This window comes from Thamnophis elegans, chromosome 11, assembly GCF_009769535.1.
Source record: "Thamnophis elegans isolate rThaEle1 chromosome 11, rThaEle1.pri, whole genome shotgun sequence".
NCBI lineage: Eukaryota > Metazoa > Chordata > Lepidosauria > Squamata > Colubridae > Thamnophis > Thamnophis elegans.
This window is the reverse complement of record NC_045551.1, coordinates 40,170,776-40,190,194: the sequence shown is the minus strand read 5'-3', so window position 1 is coordinate 40,190,194 and position 19,419 is coordinate 40,170,776. Positions and strand designations below refer to the sequence as shown.

At 36.3% G+C, this 19,419-nt stretch overlaps 1 pseudogene; it reads right to left on the bottom strand.

Annotated features, from left to right (window-relative positions):
• Positions 1-17,652: 17,652 nt before the first annotated feature.
• LOC116514634 lies at positions 17,653-19,091 on the bottom strand (annotated as a pseudogene).
• Between the last annotated feature and the right edge of the window lie 328 nt (positions 19,092-19,419).

The window sequence follows — 19,419 nt, the reverse complement described above, 5'->3', positions numbered from 1 at the left end:
TGCATTAAAACAACATGTGATTGCACCACAAACACAGTAGTCATTCTTACCTTTCACAGAGGCACTGAGTTTTATAAATATGAGCATGATAGTGTAGAATAATCATATCCAAGGACCAGTGGTGGGTTTCAAAAAATTTTTGGAACCTCTTCTGTAGGTGTGGCCTGCTTTCCAGGTCCACTGGTAGAACCTCTTCTAACCGGTTCGGTAGATTTGACGAACCGGTTCTACCGAATAGGTGCGAACTGGTAGGAACCCACCTCTGTTTCCAACCCTTTCTAAGTGGTTTACAGAGTCAACATATTGCCCCCAACAATCTGAGTCCTCATATACAGATCTTCAGGAATCTGTATGGCATTGGTTGACATTTAGGATATCAATTTTGGAGAACAATAGCAACCAAATTTAAATTATTTCATTCTTCATATTTATCTGAAGGCAACTTGTTCTGAAAAGAATGGGAATTATCTCTGAATAGATAAATTCACGTATGTCTTCCTTTTTCTGCACATTGTTCTTAAAGATGAGGCAATTTGCAAAAAGAGTACAACTCATAGCTGTTAGAAACAGGCTGTTACAAATTCATAGTTGGCATTCTATGCTTTCTATTTTAACATTTTTAATGTTGTAACTGGCTTTGCAGGCTTTTATTTTAAAAAGTATGAACATTCCTAAAGTAAATATAATTAAAATTTAAATATATCTTCTAGAGTAAAAAAGACTTGGTTTCTTTCATTCTTTTGCAAAAATTGTAATAATGCAATCATTTTGAGTTTGGAATGTAGGTTAGTTGTTTTAGCAATTTAGATTTACAGTCACTAAGTATAAGCAATTCCAAAATCATCTTTAGTTTTATTGTAATATTATTACTACTACCAACTCCTGTTCCCCATTACCTGTGAAAAAAGATGAAAAAATGTCTTCGGGAAATTACATGGACACAGTTGTGAGATTTCTGCTTTAATTTCCAGCCCTGAATTTTCTATTGATTTCCCATTCAAGGACTAGCCATTTCTGATGATGCACTTTTTTTTAGGTCAGCTAAGCTTGGATATTTAAGCAATACAGCAATCTAAAACAAACCCCAACATTATCCAATAGGCATTGTTGGAAGAACTTCTTCCCAATGGTTTATTCCTTAGTTATGTGTAACACCAGATGCCATAATTTAGAGTTCAAATTTTTTTTTTATTTAGCATACAAGGCAAAAGCATGGAATGGTACTGGCCCCGTGCAAGGGGCAAACCATTCTTTTATAGTCAATGGTGAAAAAAGTAAGGTTCTACATTTAGGCAAGAAAAATGAAATGCACAGATACAGTATAGGTGGTACCTTTCTCAATAGTAGTAACTGTGAGAGGGATCTTGGAATCCTAGCAGACAACCATTTAAATATGAACTAGCAATGTGCAGCAGCTGCCAAAAAAGCCAACACAGTTCTAGGCTACATAAACAGAGGGAAAAAATCAAGACCGCGTGAAGTGTTAATACCACTTTGTAATGCCTTGGTAAGCCACACTTTAAATACTGCATTCAGTTTTGGTCACCACAATGTAAAAAAGATGCTGAGACTCTAGAAAGAGTTTAGAGAAGAGCAGCGAAGATGATTAGGGGACTGGAGACTAAAACATATGAAGAATGGTTGCAGGAACTGGGTATATCTAGTTTAATGAAAAGAAGGACTAGGGGAAACATGATAGCAGTGTTCCAATATCTCAAGGGTTGCCACAAAGAAGAGGGAGTGAAATATTCTCCAAGGCACCTGAGGATAGAAAAAAGCAATGGGCAGAAACTAATCAAAGAGAGAAGCAACTTAGAACTGAGGAGAAATTTCCTGACAGAACAATTAATCAGTGGAACAATTTGCCTCCAGAAGTTGTGAATGCTCCAACTGCAAATTTTTGAGAAGATGATGGATAACCATTTGTCTGAAATGGTATATGGTTTCCTGCCTAAGCAGGGGGTTGGACTAGAAGACCTCCAAGGTCCCTTCCAACTTTGTTATTCTATTCTATTCTATTCAGATAGAAACAATGCCTAATTCTAAAATTTTCAAGTTTTACTTTCCAAATAAGCTATAGCTTAGAGAGGCATGATTTGTGTGTCTCTCTCTAATGATCACATCTTATTTATGTAGCTAGAAGTGTAACTTTTTCTCATTTCTGTCTTATGTGACCTGTGGATTTTCTATAAAGGCGACATAATAACTTCCCTTCTAAAATAGTGTCATTTTAGCAACCTAACAATTATTTTTGTAATAGTACTTATTAAAAAAGTAAGGACTTTGGAATGGCCTTTATGGTCCCAGTCCTGAACATTATTGAAATTCTGCAATGAGACCTCTCACATTTCATATGCTCAATGTCACCTAAAAAAATTGTTGATCTAGAAAGACTCTTATGAGGAAAAGTGGAAAAAAATCCTAAACTAATCAGCAACTGTATAAGAAACATTTGGAATCTGTTACGTCTGCCAAGGGATGTGTTATAAAACATTTACTACAAGCATTTGCAAAGTTCAAAGTATCTTCATAGTAACTTTCATTATTTTGAATTTGCATGCATTCAAACTTTCAAAAAAATGTGATCATTAATATGCAGAAAGATATGATCTGTAAGGTAGTATTAGCTTATTTTCACATAGACCAGGGGTGTCAAGTTCATGCTAGATGCATCACACGCTGCCCCCCCCATTTAGTGAAGGGTAAAAAAGTCATGATACGCCAGGTGACGACAATGTGACATCGTCAGTTTGACACCCCTGACTTAGATAATCACTGAAACATACAATTTGAAATAGAACCAAGCTGAACTTTTAGAACCCAGCTGTAACTATTTTAAGGTAAAAATTTCTGAGTCATTAGAAGGCAAGCAATATATTTTGTAAAGATATGAAATATTTCCACTACAAAATTCTCTGGAACCAGATTTGGAGATTTCATCTCCTGAGGCATTCACTGCAGGATGAATGCTAATCCAAAACAAAATTCAGTTAGTATTACATAGTTTATAGAGAGGCAGAGGGAATGCACTTTACAGAAACATTGGGTGTTGTCACATAGTCACTCCAGAGAAACAAAGTTGCCTTTCTATACTCAGGTGGATTTTCAGTGCACAATTTAAACAGCAGCAACAACAACAACAACACCTACTACTACTAAGAGACTGTAAAATCCATCCAGGTTGTAAATTGTTTGTTTGATTTTTTTGCTTTATAATCCTTAGAGGGGGAAATGCCAGACAAGAAAATTCTCCTGGTAAAGGAGCAGTAGAATGGAACTGAGTTTTGAGGATACATGCACCCCTATTTTATTATTTTTGCCAGATGTATTCAGTGATCCTAAAATCACTGGTCTCAAATTTTCTGAATCTCATAACTTTTACAAACTCAAGACACAACCACATTATTTTACAGTTTAACGATGTGCTAGTTACCTTCTGATTTAAAATCACTATCCCAGGTTTCAAAATTCAAGATAGAATTACTATTTTAATTGCTTAATAAAAAAAAGTACGACAAAGTTAGCCTTTGCTAAGGAAAAGAAACAACATCAATTTCAGATGTGGTAAGGTTCTTGTAATTATTTTTAGTTTATATTTGTTTATTTACTTCCAAAAGAATATTGATAAAACAAAATCTGAAAAATGTCCCATCTATAATTATGCTAGAAGACAAAGAATTCATTTAGGCATCCAGATGCTAGTTTTTGACATGTGGAAGTCCAACCAAAGTAGATTTTCACATTGAAGGAAAATGTGTAATTCTTATTTTGTATTTTACATGAAAGCCATAATTTAGCAACATGATTCACTAATTTCTTATTAGATTTTTTAAAATATTATGTACAGTGAAAATAGAAGCCATCAATTTCTAAATGGAACAATTACTTTAAAAGCTGGAAGGAAACTGAAGAAAAATTAATTTGCCACACAAGCATTTTGTATTTTGGATAAATATTAACTAAATGAAAAACAAATCTAAACCAAAACAATCAACTTGCATTGTGACAATTTGTTTTTATTTAAAAGATGTAAACCAAAAATCCTACACAAAATTTCTTAATGCAGAATGACAGTCAGAAGAAACTGCTAAGTGCTGCATTAGGTTTGTTGTTAAAATCCTTACATTTAAAAACAGGTTAGATTACTTGTATGTAAACCTTGTATGTCAACTTTTAAAATCCCAATTTCACTGCACAGTTTTTTAAAAGATCAAGTCTCCCCTCCCACTCCTTGCTCGTTGCAGTGTAGAAAGCTACCAGACCTTTAAGTACAGGAGCATGAACAGTCTTGTTATAATTCCTGGTTGAACTTTGTCATTGGATGCATGATTTTGGAGTGTGCCAGGGTAACATTCAGCCTCTACCTTCATTTTTATGATAATTCCTAGTAAATTGTGGTGCAATAAACTCTTCAAGCCTGTCTTTCTGGTGAAAGCCATGAATCAATCAGCTGCAGGGTCTTTTCAATGTATAGCGATCATTTAGATTTGACATGCATTGTGAGACCTTAGCTTGGCTCCTCTCTATAGTCTGTCATTAATTCCAGCCTTTGCTATTCTGAAGTACAGTGAAGGATGACTGAGAAATCATTGCCCCTCTTCAGCTCTGTTATTGCACAAAATAGCAGCGCAATAATTTTTTGTCAATGTTTTACTCTAAAAGCTTTCTACGTCAGTCTTGAAAGGGAAGCAATAAAGCCCATTCAGTGGCATGAATAAAAATCCTTTGAGGTTTAGGCATAGGGTTTCTTTTCTTCAGCTGGTAATCAAATTGGAGCTAAAATGAAATTGAGTTTTCTTATGAAAATAGCCTTTGTTGCTGGGAAGGCTGGTAATTCATAAACAATAACCTGCTCTTTTGTGTGGATAATAATATATTCATGTTCTTTCAATAGGGTAAAAGCCAGACCTAGTGCATTATGGTACTGTAAAAAAAAATAGCAGAAGGAGCTTTGCTGGAATAATCTTCAAGACAAAATGTAGTGTTTGTGACTTGAAGCTTTCAGCTTCTCTTGGAAATTATACTTTGCTCTTATATATAAGCTGAGTCTTGATTTCTCTTTTTTCTGCTTTTTAGTTGTTGATTTGTTGCTGCTGTACAATATTTGGTTAATTGTGGATAGTATCAAGCTGTGCTCATCTGCTGCAGCAAAAGCTGCTGCCAGCTGCGGGGAAACAGAGCCTGCTGCTAGAGGATGTACATTATTCACAGAAGCAGCCTCTCATCCCTGATTATCACTGAAGAGTTTCTGATTCTTCATCACTGTATTCCTACACTACAGGCAACTGGACCACAAGATCACCCCAAGGTAGGTAGAATTCCTTCCTCCTCTTCATTTTATATCAAGTCAAATATTCAGTGGGCATCAGAAACTGGGGAAAGTTCTATAGGTGAACTTGGAAGTGATGCTGAAGAAATCACAGTTGGAAAGAACCACGCACTACAGTGTAGGCATCTATTTACTTTACTAGAACTAGAGGAGGTTTTTATGTTGATGGTCATGGTGCTGATTTTTAAAAGATTAATATCTCTGTGGGGTGGATTTTCATACGTATTTGCAATGTATTTATTATCTGGTCTTGCCTTTGAGGAGTTGGTTTTGATGTGTTTCTATCAGGCAATTGCCAACAGTATATTCATTGTGATATATTTTGTACATAGCTTGTACTTTATATTGTTCTAAAATGTGCTTGAACCTGTTACTGTGGTGACACACATTAATATATCATTTGAAAAAAAGAGGTAATACTGTCAAATGCCACAAAGAAACCTTGTTGTCCAAAGTGAAAGCTGTTCTCTGTTTTAACATGGGGGGAAAAGAGATGAGAAGTTTTGATTAATTGAGTATGTGCAGGTTTTAATTGTCCCAGAGATTCTCATGTAAGAGAAATGTAACTCACTCAGTTGGAAATCTTAAGTTGATTATATGTTTATTAAAATGTACACAAATTATTTTGAATCTTAGATAAAGGCACTAATCCTTTCATCATTTGGATGGGCTATTATATCAAAGATGTTAAGTATAATTTAATTAATCTGTAGGCATTGGTGGCAAGCTGAATAAAATCTTTCAATTACTTGAAAACAAATCTAAAGCAATGGTTACCCCATAGAGACTATAATCTTATGAAAAGACAAGAGACGATCAACTGACATACTTCTCCCCTGCTCTTGCCACTAGCTTTTAAAATGAAGTGTTGTGCTATCCATAGCAAAGATTTGTAAATTCAGTTATGATGATATGGAAAAGAACCTGGATATTCACAATTATTTTTTTAAAAAAGTTTGCAAACTACATGTTAGTTTCAAACACAGTTAAATGAAAGCATGTATCTACAAAATATATTGCAGAATAGAGTTTGAAATGTACTCAACAGTAGAACATTGGATATAAAGAATCAGAAATATCTATGTCCAACCTTAAAAGTGCAATCCTATTTACCTGAAGTAATCAATTAAATTCAGTAATTGCTTCTTAGTAGACCTTAGTATAAACTGTAGTCATATTGCTTAATTATTTATGGAATTCATTGATGAAATTGTATGCTTTGTAAAATAACTTTTAGGCACTGTGGTAGTTGCCAGTCATGGTAATGTATGCCATTATCCAATTAGTATAAATCAGCATGGGAGTTTTGTGCATTTGTGATATTTAACATACTTCTCTTTTAACCGTGGTGTTCATGAGATACTTCCTGAACATTTGTGCTTGTTATTAACATAGATCAAAGTTTGACAACTGGTGACTTCCAGAGATTACAGCCTATTATATCAATCAGCCCCAGTTAGCATGGAAATTATAATCCAAATGTGGAGAACAAATTAGACATCCCTTGATACACTACTACAATTAATACAGAAAACATATGCTCTTTCACTTCATGTTGTATTCATTTGTCTTCTTGATATTAATGGAATGTTTTCTCAAATTCATTTGAAACCACTGAAGCATTAGATATACTACCCACTGCTCCCTATGTGCTCCCTATGTAGGCAATTTCACAAATTAGGCAGAATAAGTGGGTAGAATTCTGATTAGAGAATGTATTTTATCATATTTCCAAATAAGATATTCTTTTCATATGGAAAGCTAGCACAAAAAGGAAGAAGATAGAGCAGAGAATTCCAGTCCAGAGTGCTACTGTTTATTTTCTTTTTCTGCATTAAATAAAGAACATCCCTCAAATTAGAGGAGCATAATGTGATAGTGAAATTCAGAGATACAGCCTAATGGTGGTAATGTGGATTGTACCACTTCACAAAGCAGCTCTGTGCAGGGGAATCATCTTTTAGTGCTTTAGAATCAGAAAAGTTATATTGTGAACATGCCTTCAAAATATTTTATAAAGGCAAAATAAAAATATATGAAGCAATTAAAATAAATTATACCTGCCATAGTGGGCAAGAGGTAAGCAATAAAACATTTATCTGAAAATCATTCCTCCTATACATACAATACATAAATATTGTAATCCTAAGGCAGTATAGTGTTTTACCATCTTATATTGCCACTCATGTAAAATTAATATAAAACTAACTTCAATAGTTTTATTCTGAAGGATGCTGGACAGACAGTTCAGTTTCAAATTATTTAGGTATAATATTTTAGAGCTGCTTAGTTCTTTCCAAATACTGCAATTATTTCTCAGAATGTAGTGAATTATGCTTTTGAATTGTGTGAAATCTTTTAAAAAGAGATAAAGTTACTCAATGGCTTCAGCATGATACACATTTATTTGAACAAAAAGCTAAAATAAATATTTAGATTATATTGGAAAATGGAAAGGACTATAAGATTGATAAAATTAGTTGACATCTTTCATTGGAGCAGCTTCTGTTGGGGTAAATACAGAAATTATATAGAAATAGAAAAAGTATTTTTTAAAATCAATATGACTTTGGGTTTATTATTTAACTTAATGTTAAGTGTAATATTTTAGTTTGGCATGAATTCTACTATATATTAATTTGTTATATACCATCTCATATGGTATAATCTACTCATGAGGACTATTTTGTAATCTGCTTTTCTCAGAACTGTTGTAGAAGTAACTAGAGATAAGTAAAAAAAGAAAAAGTCCAAATGTTATACGGTCGTACAATTATAATCCAATAATATTCTAGTGATGGATATTTCAACATCCTTGAAATCAGTAGGTTTCTGAGATGAAAAAGTCTCTCCAAATTTCTTTCATTTCAATAGGATACTATAAGTGACCTTTTCAGGAGGAAGGTCAATAATTTCATGTTATTTGATTGAAATCTCAAAATTTTACTGCAAAAGCATTATTCTATTTGATAGGCTCTGTATTGTAAATCAAAAGAAGAAAACAAAAAAATGTGCTTGATTTCTATATAAATACATAATACAGCTTAATATTTATTGGTCTTTGATATTAAAACAGCACATATATTTCAAGGATTTGTTGGAAAATTAAAATGCAGGAAAGGCTCTCATTCTTTTAAGATAATACAATGATACCTTTACAGCAATGCCTATACACTTACTTAAGGATAAATTACTTAAACTAAATTAGACTTCTTTCTGAGTAGATATGTAAAACATATGTGTGAAGTGTTGCAAATAAATAAATAAATATATAATCTAGAAATTGAGCTGTCTTCTGTGAGAGAGACTACTGTATCTATCCAAGTTGTCCATTCTGACCTAGCTCCTTCCCATTCCACCCTAGCCTCAAGCTTACATTACATCCATATCCATATGCAAAACATATGGCAAACTCTAAAGCATTGGTACAAAACTATGAACAATAACTGAATAGTATGTTTCAACCACAGATTACACATGCTTATCTGATAATGTCCCACTGAATTAAGTGGAACCAAGGTCCATAAAACTTTGTTTTAAGAACGGGACAAGATAGGTAGAATCACGCTAATCCACATATGAGATCAACGCTTCTTAGGCTGGAAACTGATCTTGCTATCTTGCTTGGAAATAAACTGAAGTCTTTTAAAGAACACTATGTTCATAAATCTCACTTTCTAATTGCTTTCAGATATTGCCTAGTAACCATCTTAACTATCAGAGATCTTTGAATGACAATTTTGAAAGTCTTTATTGAGTGGGGTTTTTTCAACTCTGAACAAAAGAAAAAATAAATATAGATTGTTAGGTAAGCTCCCCGTTGGGAGAGCGAGTACGTTCAGAGAAGCATTGTTAGAGTTGTGTTGGAGAACACACAAACCAGCATACAGAGACACTTTAGTTTAAGTAGGAAATAGAGGTATCAGAGTCCATCAAACAGTCCAAGTCATACACGGATAAGACAGTCAGTCATCAATGTCTTTCAGTTAAGGGAAAATCCAAATAACATAGTCCAGTATCATATAAACAGTTCAGTACTCAAAGTTTGCTAACAGTTGCAAAACTTACAATAGCTCACGGCACTTTCTAACAGCCAACTCAGATCAGATCAGCCCAGCATCTAACAAATAGAGAGCTAACAGTCATTCTGGCTCCCTCTTATGGCCGATGGGAGGAAAAACAGCAACCAATCACATTTTACAGTATGATTTAAAGAAATAGGTACAACATTGTTACATGATTTATATATTGCCAACCCAACCGTTAGATTATATTCCTAACATAGGCTTAAAAAGTTAATGTTTTTTAAAATAAACAGCAAAAAGCTAAATAAGATTCTTATCTAAGAAAGTTATAAATGGATTAAGGATCTAAATAGTATTGACTTGGAGTATTGACTTTTACTATAAAATTAATTATAAAAGCTTTTTGTGGGAAATATTTATTGTGATTATCCTGGCTATTATAAGCCATAACAAAGATAAATATAATTTTACTAGATAAGCAAAAAAACTAGCTGAAGTTTTAAAATTTAAAGGTAATACAAATGATAAACCAAGAGAATAGCTTGAACAATGTTTCTTATTGGATCAACAAAAGAGGCTTATTAAATCCTTAAATAAATCTATGTAATTGGATAAAGAAGAATTGAAGAGAAGTAAAATCTCACAACAATAATTGATTGATTAATCTTAATAAAGATTAAAGCAAAAAAAGATTAAAGTTTAGATATTAAAATGAATATAAAGTTGGTTTATTTGATCAAGGTTAACATTTTTGCAAAGTTCTGACAACCTTTTTATGGACTTTTTGTTGTCAGTAAGATTGAAAAAGTTTTTTTAATGGATTTGCTTATAGATAAGGGATGGGACGTAGTAAAGATATTTCTGTTTGTGACCTTAAGGGGGTGAAGGGTTATTAATTTTTTATGCTTCTAGTGTGGTTAGAATAGTATATACTGCTCTTTTTCTTTATTATAATCTTTTCTTTTTCATCTTTTTCTTTTTTCCTGCACTTTTTGTTTTTGTCCACTTCCTTGTGATTTTCTAAGTTTAGTTTGTGTTAGTTTTTATTATTTTACTTAAAATTCTTGACAATAACTATATTAATAAAAATAAAACATCTTCAATAATCCATAAAATTGTTTTTTCTTGTTCAGATGAACATTATGTTGCTATCTGATATTCTTATCCTATGGATATACAAAATGCCAAATTGTTACTTTAAGTGGGATGGAAATGGGGAGAATGACTGTCCTGTAAAATTGATGTTTCTTTAATTTGAAAATATGTAAATAAATGCAAAAGATTTATTCAGTGAGTGGAGAAATATGTAGAGCAAGTTTCATGGCCAATAGTAAAGGATATTGGAAATTTTAGTTTAGCATTTCTGGAGGTTCTTATTGCTGTTTACTAGTAGTAGAAATATGTTATGCTAAATGGACAACAGTTTTTTCTTTCAAATATTGTACTCCATATTGGTTGGAAAGATCCAAATGATTGCATTGCTAATGAAGAAGATCAAACTGTACTGATCTCTGGATAGGTTTGAATGAGGCCACAAAATTACAGTTATTTCATTTGGGAGGGGAAAATAAAATGAATGTTTAGTGATCTTTAGTAATTAAAGATAATAATTGTAGGTGAGTGATAAGTACTAGTAAGAAAACTCATTGATGCCAGTGAATTAACTTGATTTTTAGAGCAAATGTTAACCTTTGGTTTGTAATCAATTAATTATTATTGGCAAATAACTTCTTTTTAAAATTGCATAACTAGCTAATCAAAAGATTTTGTAAAAGTTAGGTTTGTCACAGTCTAAAAATTGAGTCTAGAAAGGAACAAGAAGATTGGGCTGTAAAATTTCCCTGATATGTGCCTTGCTATTTTTTCAGACTCAGAATTATTTATCTGGAAATTTATATGGTCACCTACTCTCTAACAGTGACTCCAGAATGTTCAGAAGCAGCAAAACATATCAAATCTCCTAAATTCAGCTAGCAAAGCTTAAAAAAACATTCTTCATGCCACATCCAGATAATGATTTTGTAACTCTCCAATTGTTAGAATTATCTGCAGTTAAATGTTATCTATATATCACACATATTGCTGACTTTATATGCTAATGAAAGCTTCAGGTGGCTTTTTTTCAAGTAACTGTTGCTGAAAATCATCTGACTGAAATGCACAGCTTATTAAATATAATTATTTAATATGACTTTGATTTAGTATTTACCATCTGCATGGATACTTGAGTTGCCTTAGACAATGATGGTGAGGGCTATGGCCTATTCAGTTCTTTTCTTCAGTAGCACACTGAAAATGAGTAATGAGCCCCTGTTTGACTAGCTCAAGTTCCTAAATCTTAGAAGGGCAGGGATGCAAAAAACTAATTACAAGAGCTTAAAAAGGGAATCAGCTGTACTGAGGATTATAGATTTATAGCTTTCAAAAATAAGGCAGGTCTGAAGCTCTGTAGCTGATTCTTTAGCATGCTAACCAGAAAAAAGAGAGAGAGACTTATTCTCCAAAGTCAAAAAAAGTTACCCATCTAGGCAGTGATGCTCTACAATCATTACAGTATCTTCAGTATTTACAGTTTTTCTACTTTAGCTAAGAAATCAGAAGGATGGATGGAAGCATCTCTGGACTTGACTGAATAAAGCTACTTCTCAATTTAGGGCAGACTTAAGGAGAAAGATGGAGCTATGGTTGTGACAAGTTGCTTTTTTAGATATCCTCAGGTAGACTTGCAGAAGCAGCAGTTCTTTAAATTGTCATTTTATAATGCAAGCCAAGTGGCAGCAATTGCTATCTTGAAAACTAGATTTTTAGGGACAAGAATTATTTGTAAATAGTGTGTGTGTGTGTGTGTGTGTGTGTGTGTGTACACTGTATGTACTGTATGTATGTACAGTATGTGACACCTGGTGGTGCAGCGGTTAGAATGCAATGTTATAGGCTTGCTCTACCAACAGTCTGGAGTTCGATCCTGATTAAGGTTGACTTGGCCTGTCATCCTTTTGAGGTTGGTAAAATGAGGACCGAGATTGTTGGGGGCAATATGCTGTCATTGTAAAGTGGTTCAGCCCAACATATTCTCCAATGAGCTACGGTAAAGAATCCAAGGAATTGGTGTTAACTCTACTTCTCTGCCTGGAGACTGAGTCTGTCATCTTTTTGGCATGCCACCCTTGCCTGGTCCCCACCCAGTTTTAATGAAGGTGTAGCGATGACTAGACTTGTTACCTATGAAGAGATTAGCCTCAGCAGCAGCAGTTCATTGCAAAACGGCCTGCCTTCATCGCTGTCAAATACCAGGCTGGAAAATGGCAGCTTCCCAGCCCTCAACCAGCCACCAAGCACAGGCGGCAAGTGGGGAGGACAGGGTCATACCATCCAATCCCAAGCAGAAGGCAGAGCTCCTCAGGCCAGAAAACAGCCACTAAAGGAGCACAGGCTCGAGGGCAAACTAAATCCTTGTTGAGAAGAAAGGGCTCCAAGGCAGCAGAAAAAGACACCAGAAAGTACCAAAAGGCCGTAGAAAAAGAAATTGCCAAATCTGAGAGAGCTGCACAATGCCAGGGCCTGGGAAGCTCTCCCCAGGGAGAAGCTATCAATTCTTCCCACCCTTTTGAAGTGCAGCCATTTCTGCCTAGCAAACGAAGCAATCATGCAGCCTTTCTGTTATCAAGCCTGGCTGCCAGATGACACCAGAGAGGAAGTCTCTCATATTCAAATGGAGACATTTGACAGGAATGAGACCTTTTCTACCATAGCTTTCAATCTGCCTGCAGCTGACAGAGGTGCAGTGGTGGGTTCCTACTGGTTCGGACCAGTTCGGTTGAACTGGCAGTGGTTTGGTGGCCTAGGTCACTGGAATTGGCAGCAACCCAGGCCTGCCAAGCCCCTGAATGGGTTGGCTTCGCCATTGGCAGGTTGACACATGAAATAAGTGGAATATGGCTTCTGCTCCCTTCAAGGGCAGCAAGCTCTTTGGGAGCCTCTGGACCCCATCCTGGTGAAGACCAAGGACAGGAGTAAGACCCTGCCTTCCCTGTACAGGTGAGTTGTCTGGTGTCCTTTGCCCTATTTTCGGGGGCACTCCTTTGGTTCCACCCTAGCAACTGTCTGGTCCAGAAGCTGGGAGGGGCTAATCTCTTCAAAGATAAGAAGTCTAGTCATTGCTATGCCTTCATCGAAGTTGGGTGGACACCAGGCAAGGGAGACGTGACCGAAAAGATGACAGACTCAGTCTCCAGGCAGAGAAGTAGAGTTGACACCCATTCCTTGGATTCTCTCTGAGTACACCGAGAAGGAGTGTATCAAGTACAGTAAATAACCATTAAAGAAATTGTACAAATTTATCCTGCAAAAGAGAAGACTTTAAGGGAGATGTGATAGTTGCCTATAAATATAAAAAATCTGGTACTTGAAAATGGGGTGGAATGTTTCTCTGTGAAAATAAAAAGTACAAAGGACAAACTCAATGAAAGTAAAAGAAAGGCAATTCAGGATGCGTATTAGGAGAAATCTTGAACACTCTTGAATAGTAGAACAGACTGCCTTGAATAATAGAATAATAGAGTTAAAAGGGATTTTGGATGTCTTCTAGTCCAACCCCTTGTTCAAGCAGGAGATCCTATCCCATTTCAGACAAATGGCTGTCCTTAAAAATATCCAGTGATGGAACACCCACAACTTCTGGAGGGAAGCCATTCCACTGGTTAATTGTTCTCACTGTTAGGAAATTTCCCCTTAATTCTAGGTTGGCTCCCTCCTTGACTAGTTTGCTGCTTGTCCTGCCTTCAGTGCTTTGGAAAATAGGTTCCCTTCTTCCTCATGGCAGCCCCTCAAATATTGGAACACTGCTATTATGTCCCTTCTTTTCAGTTGACTAATTGTACTCAATTCCTGCAACTGTTTTTCATGATTTAGCCTCCAGCCCCCTAATTATCTTTGTTGCTCTTCTCTGTACACTTTCTAGTCTCAACACCGTTTTTATATTGTGTGATCAAACCTGAATGCAATATTTCAAGTGTGGTCTTACCAAGGCATTATAAAATGGTATTAACACTGTATATGATCTTGAGTCTATCTTTAATAGAATCAAATGGACTCTATTTGCTTTTTTTTTTTTTTGCTACTGCAGCACACTGCTGGCTCATATTTAAGTAGTTGTCCACCAGGAGTTCTAGATCCCCCTCACAGTTATTGGGATTGAGTCAGGAACCACTTATACTATACTTGTGTATTTAGTTTTTCTTGCATAAGTGTAAAATCTTAAAGGGTGATTGGTCTGTAGTTTCCATTTCCCCACTTTTTTTGAAGATATGAACCACATCAGCTACTTTCTTCTGGTACTTCCCTAGTACTCTGGGATCTTTGAAAGATATGGTTCAGTGTTTCTGAGATCATGTCTACCAGCTCCTGGGATGTCATCCATCTAGTCCTGGTGATTTAACTCGTCTAGGGTGGACATGTATATGTTGTCTTACCATTTTCTTGCCTATTTTAACTTGTATTCCTAATTTGTTTTACAGTTCTGCATTGGCAGAAATAGCACTTTGTGTTATTTTCTTCCCCTTTGCGTAAGGATAGATGTAAAGAATGAATTAAGCAGCTCTGCTTTCTTCCTGCTGCCCATCACTTCCTTGCCATCTTCTCCCCTTAGTGGACCAATAATTTCTTTGACTTTTTTCTTGTTTTTTACATGCTGAAACTTTATTATCATTATTTTTGACATTTCTTGCAAGTCTTAGTCCATTCTGAACCTTAGCTTTCCTGACTTCATCTTTGCAGATTTGGGCTGTATGCTGGTATTCTGCCTTAGCAAAGAATAACACAGTTGGAAGGGACCTTGGAAGTCTTGTAGTCCAACCCTCTGTGTAAGCAGGAAACCCTATACCATTTCAGACAGAAGGTTGCCCAATATCTTCTTAAGGGATGTGCGATGTGTCCCTCTTTTCATTTTTTATACTTGTCCTTTTTGTCTTTCTGTCTGTCAAAGAGTTCTTTATGCAACCATGCTGGTTTTTTCTTGGATCTCTTATTTTTCTTTTTTGGTGGTTTTGTGCAGAACTGGGTTTTTATAATCTCATTTTTCAGAGTTTCCCAAGCTTCTTGAGTTATTTTCCCCTTTAAGATTTTCATCCACGGAATCTTTCCCAAGCTCCATCTAAGTTTGTTGAAATCAGCTCTTGAGTCTAAATTAGTCTAAGACACCAATTTAAATTTTTTGGTATATTATTTGTGTCTGCATTATATTGAATTCCAGAAGAGTGGTGGAGTCCCCGTCACCGGATACTTTTAGATGAGCTACATGGCTCTTTATCAAGAATGATTTGTGAAATTCCCAAATTGAATAGAGGCTGGACACGCTTATAATCTCCCTTCAAACAGCTACATTCTGTGATCTGGAATTGTTGAAGAATGGTGAGCCACTAAATCTAGAGTAGTATTGCAAATATTTGTTTATCAAATGCCTTTTTAATGAAACTGACATGCATACACATTGACTATGATAAATATTGTAACAACTGTGAACTTTTCTATATACTTACACCAATTTCTATATGGACACCCTCTGAAGGCCATGTCTGAACATTTGCATGTTGTAACAAGAAACCAAAAATCAGAACCTGTCTTTAATTAGTTTTATGAAGATAAACCTTTTAATACAGTGGTCCGTGAGAAAATTTTGATGGTCCACCGAAAAATTATTTGCATTTTTTATATTGCACTAAATGCAAGTTATCTTTTTAAAAAATCATATTAGTGGTCCGCTGATTTAAAATTATGAATTTAGTGGTCTCTGAGGTCTGAAAGGTTGATGACCCCTGTTTTAACATATCAGGAGTGAGTAAAAGCTATACATTAATTTATTCATTGCTTATCAACAAAAAGCAGCCTTATTTAAAATTGGGTAATTTAGTTATTGTCTTACATATGTTTTTTTTAATGAATTGTACCTTTATGGATACATAAATACAACGATCAAAGAACAGACATAAGAATATTAGCCTACCTTCAATCCAACAGTTCTGTTGAATATCTATATTAAATAATGTAGATATCTTATTTATAAAATTTATATCCCACTTAACTCAATAAATCCCTTTACAATGAATTATTTTTATCAAATTTATATGCTTCATATGTTTCTGCACAAGGTAGCTTATTGGTGATGTTATGAACCCTCCAAAAAGCCACAGCTAACCTGAACACAAGGATTGATTACTAGCCTTAGCTTGCCAACTGTGATGACCACAAATTGATTATGACTTTTTCAATGGACACATTTGAAAGGAAGCAATTTTTCCATGTTGTCAGAAGACAACAATTACATCTTAAATAAGGGTTAATGTCAGAAAGATTCTTGAAGCTTTCCAACTTTTTTAGATGTATATCTTGTTATGAATCTGGCAAGGAAAATATATTGAATAAACAATAATGTTTTCAACATCTATGTGACCTTTTAAAATCTTACTGATAGAACTGTATATTTTATTCATGACTTTTTTGAAATAGAAAATATTTTGTTATGTTTATTACACATTTATGATAGAACAAAACTACAAAACTATTACAATATGGACTAATAATTTTTTAAATGAATAAAATCTAAATTTAACTAAGAACAATATATATTCAATACATTTAATAAATAATATGCTGTACTAAATCAACAAAGAATATGTATAATAAATACACCTAAATTTAAAAATACATACTATATAAAACAAATAAGCATATGAGCTACCAGGCTAGATGGGTGGGGGGTTGCTGGGGAGGCCTGGACTTTTCTCAGCCTTATGGAACCTGGAGTCCTACATTTGCCAGTTGTGGTTGCATGGGGGTCTTTTAGGGCTCTGGGCGAGATTTCTCCTTCTTTGCTGCCATCCCAGTCTGACCTGCCTAGCCTTGAACCCTCAACATCATTTCCATTTGCAGGACCTCCTTGGGCACAGGCGGTATCTGTTTCTACCAAATTTGGGACCCCTGTCTTGCTGACTGGACAGAGGTTCACCATCCAGTTCCCCACCTCTCAAACATCCTTCCTGTGGGTGTGACTGTAGGGGGCTCAAAGAAAGTGTTCCCACAAGTCACTTGGGTGGGGTCTTTCAGGCTAAATGTCCGGTCTCAAATATCCCCCATCAGCTAATCTCTGAGTAGCTCCTCTAAGAAGCCATTGTCCCAGTTCCAACCCTTTTCTGCCTCACGCTGGCAATCCTCTGAGCAGGCCAATTTCTGTTTTTGGCAACCACATTGCTTGTTTCTGCAGCGGCCTCTGCAGGTGCACCCTAAAATGCTCTTCCTCATGCCTCAGGCAATTTTGGCTGGCATCCACTCCTCTTCCTCTACTGAGTCATCTGATTCTGAGAGCAACTCCTTGGCACTCATGTTGGATTTCGGCTTTGCGCTGGTCATCCGGCTAGGCTTTGCCTGGAATCGGAGGCATTCCAGAAGTTTCTCCTTCTATTCAGAAGTTGAGGTTTCCAGCCTTTTTTCAGCTTCCTCCTTTTGCTGAATTTGGCTGAGCAAGTACTTAAGGTGATGTTGAGCTTGGCTGAGCAGGTAGAGAACCTTCTCCTGGTACTCCTGCTTCACCTTGATCAGCCAACTCTCTAGCTCGGCTTCTCGGAGGCCGAGCTAGTTCACCAGGTACTTGATGGCACACTTGACTTCTGACATGGTGGCTATGTTTTCCCAGTGCTGTTTGGCCTGGTCACTGGTCTCAGTGTCCAGCAACTTCTGCTGCAGATCTGCAAATTGGGCACTCCTGAGTTCCATTTCTATCTCCAAACTCTCAATCTGCTTGATGATGGAATGGTTGATTTCCATGGATTTGTAGGAAAATCTGTGCCTCCTGTATTTGGACAGGAGGGCCTTCCCAGCCTCCTGCTTCTCTTTCAGCAGAGCAATTTCCCTTGGCCAAAGTTTTCCGATCATCCAGAAGGTTGTTCAGGTGGTGTTGAGCTTCTTTTATGCTCACAGGACTTCGATTTCATTCACCAGCCAGTTCTTCACCTGAGAGACGGTGGCTTTGAATCCCTGGTTGTAAACATCTTTCATTTCACCGCTGCTTGTTGTTCCTGGAGAACTTCCTTCAAGCTCTTGTTAGCTCCTGCAGCTTCTTCGGCTTTCTGTTGAAGAACTGTGGCCTGTATCTGGAAGTCCTGCTCCAGCTTGACCAGTTTGTACTGCTGCTTGTGATCCTGGGCCTTCAGCTGGATGACTTCCTTGTCCTTCTGCTGCTTCCACTTTCAGAATTTCTCAGCATCTTCCTTCATCTTCCAAATGAGCTGAACCCATTGGTTTTTCATGGCCCAGATCCCTTGGTGGAGTTTGGAGACAGTCTGCTTACTGGATTCTTTCATTTTCAGCAGCTTGTATTGATCCTTCTGCTTCTTCTTTAGCTCTGACATTCCCCCTACCAGCTCCTGCAGACGTTTCAGGCAACCCTCTCTCAGCTTGTCTTGGGTGACGTCTTTCTTGGTCATCTGAAGGGCAAGGACCAAGTCTTCCTTCTCCTTCTGCAGCTTGGCCACCTGTCCTTCCAAGTTCTGGATGTTGATTTGAAACTGGCACTGGGTGGATTCCAGCAGGCAGTTACTCTGGGAGAGCTTCTGAGCCAGGGCCTCCTTCAGAGTGAGGGCTTGGTTGAGTTCCAGCAGCTCCTTGGACATCTGAGCTTGCTGGAGGATGTGCTGAACAGTGTAGTCATCTGAAGACTGAGGGCCTTCCAGGTCTACCGAGGACATCTCACAACAACTGTGTTTATATGGGAAGCATAGATGATATCAACCCGGCTCCAATGTCAAGTTGACATCCGACATTTTTACCATCTAGCTAATCAACCAAGACAGACCACCTTGCCTCTGGGAACCCCACACAGATGATCAATATAGACTAATAATTTATCCAAAATATTTTAAAGGTGACATGGAAACAGTTCCCTCTCCCAATCCTACAGTTCCCATTTAATTGTTTATCTTTCCTTTCAGGAACAGAAGTTACATGCCTAATTCTCCTTGTACAATTTACTTGTACAAAACCTTTGGGAGATTTGTGAGATACTGACTTTCTCAA